Below are 9717 nucleotides of genomic sequence, written 5' to 3' on the forward strand. Positions count from 1 at the left end.
ACTTCCCTTGGCTAGATAGCCCAAGTGATAAAAGCATAATGGATTTTACTCTTTAAGCTCAACATAAGGTGTTTAATAGAGTTATTCTGGAAAACTGTTTTCAGTACAGGAAACTGTAAGGCTACCAATTCACTCATTATCATTCTGAAATGTTTATATATAATTCCTAACAAACAAAGAATTTGTTTTTAATGTGTTTGTAAGTCTGCCTAATGCATAGCTGCCACTCATGATTTATCTGTAAAATACTTTTAATAATAATTCAAAATGAAGATGTATTTATCAGCAGGGTTATGGAGTCGGTACATAAATCCTTCAACTCCTTTGGTACCTCCGACTCCTATGTTTTTAAGGAACAGTAACACCAAAAACTAAAAAGTGTATCAAAAGTAGAGATGTGCACAGGTCTGTTTTTTTAAAACCCGCACCCAACCTGTACCCGCTTTCCCGAAGCCTGACCTGCTTACCAGCCTTGGCAACTCCAAGAATTTTCACCCGACCCGCTCCCCGCAGTGTTTGTCGCATTGACCGGAAGTAATATCACGTTGACAGTAAGTGATATCACAGTGAGCGTTTTTAGCCATTAGGACACTTGGATTTTTAACTGTTTCCCCTGCACCCGCACCCCGGGCAAACAAAGAATCATATTGCGGGTACCTGCAACTTTAAATACACTTTCAGTTTTTGATGTTACTATGGAAAAACGAAACCAAATAGTCTGTTGTATTCAGACACATATTTAATAAAGATGTAAAGGTTCTCCTCTGCTGACACCACCTCATCGTTTACTTACTTAGATATATAATCTATTAGCCCAAGATAATTACAGTAGCTAAAAACCAGTGTGTGTCTCAAGGCTGGACTCTTGAATGAGTGCTTCAAAAACCATTAGTAGTTAGGGCTAGGCCACACGGGAAGATTTCAGGGAGATTAGTCGCCTGGCGGCTAATCGCCGTGTCTAATCTCCCTGAATGGCTTGCTGTTATCTCGCACCCACCAGCGCTAAAGTCGCCTGCGCCTATTCACACGCAGCGATACGTTTTTCAAAGTCGCTCGAAATTGCCTCGTGAGTAGTCACTTAAGCTCCCAACACTTTTTCAGTTCAGTTGGTTTCAGATAGTTCACCGGAAATTTTTCCAATTGCTTTCCATTTTCTATGTGTGACCATTTTTCTAATATCGAAGTGAAAGTCTTATTTTTCACCTTTCTAAAGGTGGCCATAGACGAAACAATTACGATCTTTCTTGGAAACGATCTTTCCAAGAAAGATAGATAGTTTCAATACAAACTCGTAGAGCTGAATCGTCAGATATACAGAAACAATAAAATTCTACCTGTATCTGACAATTCAGCACTAACAATGGCCGATGTGTAGGAGCCTTCAAAGGCACCCGATAATTTTCCGTCCGGCCCGATTGACGAGCCGACCGATATCCAAGTATTATGCCGGTATCGGTCGGCTCTTTTCCCACCATACACCACCGAATATAGCATGAAAATACGTTGCGTACGACATTATCTGTGCATCTATGGCCACCTTAATGCTGCTCGGGGTGGAGGGGGGTCGCTGACTCTATAAATTCTTCTAAATTTATAAAAAAAAAATATTTGTCACTGCTGAGCAGAATCCCTGAGTTTCATTAAAGCCAGCTGTTATAATTGATGCAATAGTTACATTTCTCAGCAGCATCTCTGGAGTATTAGTATCAACTAAATGTTGCAAAATTGTAACAGCGCAGAAACTGCACCTGAATTACTGAGCTGCCAGACTCAAACACCAGAGACAAGAACCTTAAAGGGGTTGTTCACCTTCAAATAACTAGTTGTTTTCAGATAGATCACCAAAGATAACGACTTTTTCCAATTGCTTTCTATTTTCTATGTGTCGCCGTTTTTCTAATATTGGAGTGTAAAGTCTCATTTTTCGCATTCTAAAGCAGCTCTGGGAAGGGGGTCGCCGACCCTGTAAACTGTCTACATTGATACATTTCTTATCTGTGTCCCTGCTGAGCAGAATCTCTGAGTTTCATTACAGGCAGCTGTTAGAATTGATACAATAGTTGCGAATACTCCAGAGATGCTGCTGAGAAATGTATCAACTAAATGTCTGTACCTGAAAACAAATGTCCTGCAGGAGCCATTATGATCTATTTACAGTACTGTTTTCACACTACGGAGGCCCAGCAGTTCTTTAACCACTGCCGCTGTTATATTTGCTGCTAGAATGCTACACCACCATCTGAATCCCACCACAATTTGGGACCCCTGGCAAGTTGTTTGCGCGTTCTCGGTTGCGAACGACCGCGCGAGGGGGGCCCAGCCGGCATTGCCCCTTGCCATTTACTAAATAATATTATCCTTGGGCCCTGGCAGTGAGTAAGAAGCCCCTACATTCACAGTACGTGTAACTCCCTCAAGGCTGTCCTGCTACAAAGCAATGGAATCATACACAGCGTATATGTTTGCGTAATGTTATACCCTGCAGAAAATGTCCTATCGTTTAGCGCTGCTTTATTCAGCAAACAAAAAATATCGAACATTTTATCGAGTCTACAAACAATACTGTAGCCTGTGCTGACACATGGCAACTCACACACAACGTGCAGCTCTGACGCCGAAGGAACTCGTCACTGTGTTCAATGCTCTACCAATCTCATGCGCAGCAGCAACTCTTGCCGGAATAAACCACGTGACCGCGTCAAGCTATCCCGCTACGGGGCAGCGCATGGGTGAAAATTCCGTACAAAGCGTTTCCCTGCGGCTGAAAAATAATTATACACTGTAATTAGGATAAAACAATATAATTGTGTGACTGCAGTTGCCCTGCAAATCCGAATGTGATGTTGAGCGATGGAAATTGGTTTTTTACAAACCAACCAGCTGAAGAGTTATCGTTTGACTAAGGGGTTTGGTCTGACTTGTAACAAAAAGCGCAAACAAAGATGGGAAGATTAGTGATTGTGCCAAGCAGTCTGCAGGCGGGATAAATAACAAGGGCAGCTCTGTCACACAGCACACTGATAGGGTTTGCCACCTTTTCTGGAAAAAAATAACGGCCTTCCTATATTCTTGCCCTGTTTTCCTATTAATAACATTGGCATCAAGCATCATTTTTACCTGCCAGGCCTGTAAAATACTGGCCAGGTGGCAACCCTAAGCACAGATATATAATGCCAATGTTATTTATATGGAAAAAACATAAAAATACAGGAAGGCCGGTATTTTTTCCAGAAAAGGTGGCAACCACAGATCACTATTTCATTGTCAGAGTGAGGCCTGCAGTACATGAGGCCTTATAATAAACCACTCGCATCGTTATACAGCAGCAAGATAAGCCAGTGTGTCATTATGACGTTTGAGTACAATGTCATTTTTGAATAAGAGTATTATATAGGTGTGGGGACTGGGGAGGTGTTACCACTGAGGGGTTGCAAAACCATTAACTTCAATCCCCCTTTATAGGGAGCCGGGTACAGAATGGAATTGCTTGCTACACATAGGATGTAATAGAACTCATTTTTAAAGCTGTGCCATGCTTAGGGTTGCCACCTTTTCCTGAAAAAAACACCAGCCTTCCTTTATATTTATCATTTTCCCCCTATTAATAGGGTTGCCACCTTTTCTGGAACAAAATACTAGCCTTCATATATATTTATCTTTTTTCCCTATTAATAACGTTGGCATCAACCATCAAAATAAAAATAAAATACTGGCCAGGTGGTAACCCTACCTATTAATAACATTGGATCAACCTTACGGTTGCCACCTGGCCTGGCCGATAAAAATGATGGTCCCCATTAATAGGGAAAAAAGATAAATATATAGGAAGGCCGGTATTTTTCTCCAGAAAAGGTGGCAACCATAGCCATGCTGCAAAATCAGGCACATATGCCATACATAAAGCATATATATGCACCATTAACTGTAGTGTTTAGCAGCAATATAGTAGCACCTCGTGCCAGTGCCTTAATACCAGGTATTGTAATTAAAGTGCAAGGCACTGTTACTAGCAACCCAATAACTGCTGAAACTCCAAGCCGGATAGCTGATGAACAGAGCCAGGCCAGAGGGAAATGGCATCCATGGTAAGGGCTCCTGCTCCCCCACACACACACACACACACACACACACACTGCTTGGTAACATCTCCACCAGGTAGCAACTTTATACGTACAATGCTCAACTATACCAATCCACTTCCAGGGACCCACATATAACACCAAAGAAGACACGCTGCAGCACTCCGAATCTTGTAACAGTGGTTTATTATGCCAACAAAACAGGCAACTTTTTGGCCTAGCACCCTTTATCTCCCCCAAGTAGCCAACCCACCAACACCTGTTGCAAAAATTATATACTTGCCACCACACTAATTATATACTTGCCACCACACTACTTACTCTACCACTACTTACTCTACCACTACTAACTTTGCTAATTACTCACTACTTACTTCCCCCACACACACTACTTACTCCATGGATAACTCAGCAATCAACACTGGGTGCTCACCATTATATCCTAAGAACATGCCTCTTATACCTACCCCTAGTCTCTGCGCTGCTGCTGACCAATAAGTTAATTTGACATTTAAAATGAAGGTCTTCCTAATCGTGTAAAAAAAACTTGATAAAGGATTGTGTACAGATGGCTGCTTTTATTGACCCGTGTATGCAGTAGCCCTTACTACAAAGTTGATCCAGGGCCTGGTATCATTACCCTCTTGAAGTCAAGATTGAATTGTGTTCCTCTCTGAGGCTAATTAAAAAGACTTCATGATGCTCTCTATTTTTCCCGCCTCTGGATCATCTGGCAGTTAGACAGGTTTATTATGGATAAAAAGTTTCAGACCTTGATTAAGTTTTGCCTTTTTTTAACCTCAGTTACTATGTTACTGTGTAAAACGAATTATTACCTGTTATTTATATAGCACCAACACATTTACAAAGAGCTTTACATAGATTACATATCATTTACATAAATCCCCAGTGGAGTTTACAATCTAAAGTAATTGCGAACTGCTGGTAAAGCTTGATGGAAAGCAAGTTGCAATTGTCCAATTGTTCTTACGCAATGATCCTGTGACTGTATTGGATTGGTGCACTTAACACAACGTGGAAGGGGCACATGCTTAATGCGGTTTTGGTATAATTTTATTTGTCATAATTTGCTGTTAATTTTGTTTTTAGCTTTTTACAACAGTACTTATATTAATTAGTTTTAATAGAGGCGTGATCTGTTTGCCAGTTATATCTTTTATAGGGTACCTCTAGTTCACCTTTGAGCTAATTTTTAGGAGGTTATTTACTAAACTCCGAATGCAAAAATCACAAAAAATTTGTGAATTTTTTTTATAAAATCAGACTTTTAAAAAATCACACATTTTTCGGAATTTATTACACCCTGAGGATGGAAACGTCAGAATCTGAAAATCAGGCATCTCAGACCTGTCGAGGTTGTATATAAGTCAATAGGAGAAGTCCCAATGATTTTTTGATGTGTGCTAGCTGTTCCCTGAAGTTTTCGGGTGAATTCGTGAAAATTGGGTGAAAAAATCGTGTAAATCTGATTTTATTTTTCCTGCAAAGCAAATTATAAGGAAAATGTAATAATAAATAAGCGTAAGAAATCTGAGTGGATTTTATCGTAGTTTATAGCAGAAAATATTGAGATAAATTCAGACTTTGATAAATAACCCCCTTAGTATGTTATAGAATGCCCCAGCAACTTTGCAATTAGTCTTAATTTCTTTAAAGGTGTTTCAGCTATTTAGCTTTTTGTTCAGCAGCTAACTGGTATTTCTGCAGCTAACTGCTTGCTAGGGTATTATTTACCATAGAAGCCAGTCAGTAGTTTAAATGCGAGACTAGAATATGAAAAGAAGAGGGAATGAATAGAAAGATAAGGAATAAAAAGTAACAATAAAACTGTAGCCTCACAGAGTAATCGTTTTTGGCCACCGGGGTCAGTGGCTCCCTATTTGAATGATTTAAAGAGTCAGACATTCAGAAACTATAAAAAATAAATAATAAAACCCAATTGCAAAGCTGCTAGGAATAGGGCATTATATAGTGTATTAAAAGTTAACTCACAGATGAACCACACCTTTAATGAATAAAACTATTCCCAGTGAGAACATTATTGGTTCAAGTACTTTAATGCCAATCTATTATTGTTGGTGTATTGACCTCCCTAATATATGTTCCACTTCCTTTATTTTGAAAACTCAATAAAGACATATTTTAAACTAATATATGTTCCAGTTAAACATGTTATTGCCATTATTTATGTATTTCCAATTGTATTAAATAGGGAAGCACCGAATCAAGCATTCAGTTTGAGATTCAGCTAGTATTTGGTCAAATCCAAGTGCCTGGTCGAATTGAATCCAAATCCTTCACATGACACATGGAAAAGGAAATTGCAATATTTTTTCTGTGTGCAGCACATGCAGTTATTTGTAACCCCTTTCCTTACCCTACTTTTTTTATATCTTTGGTGGGGGTTTTTAAGTTCAAATAAATAGCAGCACCTTTTCCATTCTTTATATAGCAGTTGCAACCTGTTGTAGAATATGGCTGGAATATTCATTCTGGATTCTCCTGTTTTATCTTTAATGTAATATAATAATAATTTTAATTATTAATATAATATAATAATTAATATAATCTATAATATCTATAAATATACAACATGCCAGATTAAATGAAATGAAAACAAAACCTATATCCTGAATTATCTCATAAAAAACTCTTTTGTTATATGTAGAAATTCTGGAGCTAGGTCTTTGGACAAGACTTATCATTAAATAAAATTTTGCCCATTGTATGATATTACATACAGTATAAAAGAAAAACTTTCTTCTCTTATTTTCTCTAGAATGCCCAGTTGGGCGGAATACCCCCTGCAGCCCTACAAACACACCCTATAAATACACATTCACAAGGATCCTATTTTAAGCCATCTGGTAGCTGCTTAGACAGTATGTGCATTAATTAACTGAAAGCTACCCACAATCTCCCCTGTAGAGTACCAATTATCTGTTTTACTCACACATTTGGGGTCAGATTTTATTAATATGATGGTGTAATATAGAAACCTATAAAGCTTTTGAACTGCTATAGCAAGCATACTTGCCTCCAGTTCCATGTCATCCCTCTAACGATTCTTTGTTTTAGGGCTCTTACACATGAGCGTTTTTGCCTGCGCTCCCCTGCGTTCCGCGCAGGAATAGACGCAAGTCATTATTTCAAATGGGGCTGTACTCACTCAGGCGCGTGTAGGCGCCGAACGCAGGAAAAATGCAGCATGTTGCGTCTGAACCTGCATTCGGCGCCTACACGCGCCTGAGTGAGTACAGCCCCATTTGAAATAATGACTTGCGTCTATTCCTGCGCTCCCCTGCGGCTGAACGCCAAAAAACGGAACGCAGGGGAGCGCAGGTCAAAACGCCAGTGAGTAAGAGCCCTAAATCTTTCCTGATTCTCTAATAAATCAAAATTGACACCACTACTACAGCAGAGAAAAATAAGTATTGAACACGTCTCAGTAAATATTTTTCTAATGGGGCTATTGACATTAAATTTACACCAGGGGGCACATTTACTAAGGGTCGAATATCGAGGGTTAATTGACCCTCGATATTCGACCATCGAAGTAAAATCCTTCGACTTCGAATATCGACGTCGAACGATTAAATCCTTTGCATCGAACGATTCGAAGGATTTTAACCCATCGATCGAAGGATTTTCCCTTCAATCAAAAAAAGCATAGAAAGCTTATGGGGAAGGTCCCCATAGGCTAACATTGATGCTCGGTAGGTTTAAAGTGCCGAAGTAGGTAGTCAAAGTTTTTTTAAAGAGACAGTACTTCGACTATCGAATGGTCGAATAGTCGAACGATTTTTAGTTGAAGTCGTAGTCGAAGGTCGAAGTAGCCTATTCGATGGTCGAAGTACCCAAAAAAAACTGTCAAAATTCGAAGTTTTTTTACTTCGAAGGCTTCACTCGAGCTAAGTAAATGTGCCCCTAGATGTCGGTAACAACTCAAGTAATCCACACATACAAAGAAATCAAAACATATACAGTAAGTCCATAAATTAAATTATGTGTAATAAAGTGGAATGACACAGGGAAGTATTGAACACACTTACTGAAATTTATTTACTACTTAGTAGAAAAGCCTTTGTTGGTAATGACAGCTTCAAGACCCCTGCTGTATAGAAAAACTAGTCACATACATTGTTAAGGTGTGATTTTGGCCCTTCAAATCTTGAACGTTCCGGGGGCTTCTTCTATGAACTTTGATCTTCAGTTCTTTCATAGATTTTCAATTGGTTTTAAGTTGGGTGATTGACTGGGCCATTCTAGCAGCTTTATTTTTTTTCTCTGAAACCAAGTGAGAGTTTCCTTGGTTTCCTTGTCTGGGATCATTGTCTCGCTGAAATGTCCACCCTAATTCCATCTTCACATCCTGGTAGATGGCAGCAGATTCTTATCAAGAATGTCCCGGTATATTTCTCCATGAATCTTTCCTTCAATTATATGAAATCTGCCAATACCATATGCTGAAAAACAGCCCTACACATTATGTTACCACCTCCAAACTTCACTGTTGGTAAGGTGTTTTTGGGGTGATGTGCAGTGCAATTTCTCCTCCAAACATGGTGTGTGCAATGACATTGAAACTAGACTATATTCTACCAGAATTCTACCAGAATTTCATTGGCTTGTCCAAATCTTGTGTAGCAAACTTTAAACAAGCTTCAACATGCTTTTTCTTCAGAAGTGGAGTCTTGCACGGTGAGTGTGCATAGAGGCCATGTTGGTTGAGTGCATTACTTATTGTTTTCTTTGAAACAACAGTACCTACTAATTCAAGGTCTTTCTGAAGCTCTCCCCGAGTCATCATTGGTTCTTGGACAACCCTTCTGATTATTCTTTTGACTCCTCTGTCAGAAATCTTATAAGGAGCACCTGGATATGTCCGGTTTCGGTTGAAATGATGTTCCTTCTGGATTATGGCCCCAACAGTGCTCACTGGAACATTCAGGAGCTTAGATATATGATTGTAACCAATGCCATCAGTATGTTTTGCAACAATAAGGTTGTGAATAACTTGAGAGAGCTCTTTGCTTTTACCCATCATCAGGGCTGTGGAGATGCATAAAACCTACATAACCTACATAACTCCGACTCCTCAGTTCATGGTACCCCTGACTCAAACGCCTCTATTTTAACAGTAACGCCAAAAACTGAAACTGTATATAACATACTGGTGAAAGCTGTAGGTTTGCTTCAGAAAGAATACTATAGTTTATATAAACACGCTGTTGTGTAGCCATGGGGGCAGCCATTCAAACCTGGAAAAAAGGCACAGGTTACATAGCAGATAACGGATAAAACACAATTGTATTGGACAGGGCTAATCTATTATGTTGTCAAGGCCGCCGGGAGCATGAAGGGACGCGTCCGCTCCCGGCGGCGAAGAATCCAAGATGGCAGCGCCCAGTCGGCCCACGTGGGCGCTGGGACGCCAGAGCCGCAACGCCGACGCATGCGCAGACGCGCATGCGCAAACACGCCGGCGTAAGGACGCCAGTGACGTCACTATGGCGCCAAATTCAACCATAAAAGGGCGCCCAGGACACCAGAAGGGTGCCCAAGAATAGGTTCTGCTACCTTGAACCTGGGTTTCTGTTATTCTGCTATCCTGATT

The 9717-nt window shown here is 39.9% G+C and overlaps 1 protein-coding gene across 1 annotated transcript in view; it reads right to left on the reverse strand.

The window, feature by feature from the left end:
* The window catches only part of mettl16.L (methyltransferase like 16 L homeolog), a 40068-nt gene extending 37368 nt beyond the window's left edge, over positions 1 to 2700 (reverse strand). The window contains exon 1 of the mRNA NM_001091865.1: positions 2594 to 2700. The gene's annotated coding sequence lies outside the window, so the exon portion shown is untranslated. The remainder of the gene's footprint in view (positions 1 to 2593) is intronic.
* Between the last annotated feature and the right edge of the window lie 7017 nt (positions 2701 to 9717).

The sequence above is a fragment of the Xenopus laevis genome, chromosome 2L (genome assembly GCF_017654675.1).
Source record: "Xenopus laevis strain J_2021 chromosome 2L, Xenopus_laevis_v10.1, whole genome shotgun sequence".
Lineage (NCBI taxonomy): Eukaryota > Metazoa > Chordata > Amphibia > Anura > Pipidae > Xenopus > Xenopus laevis.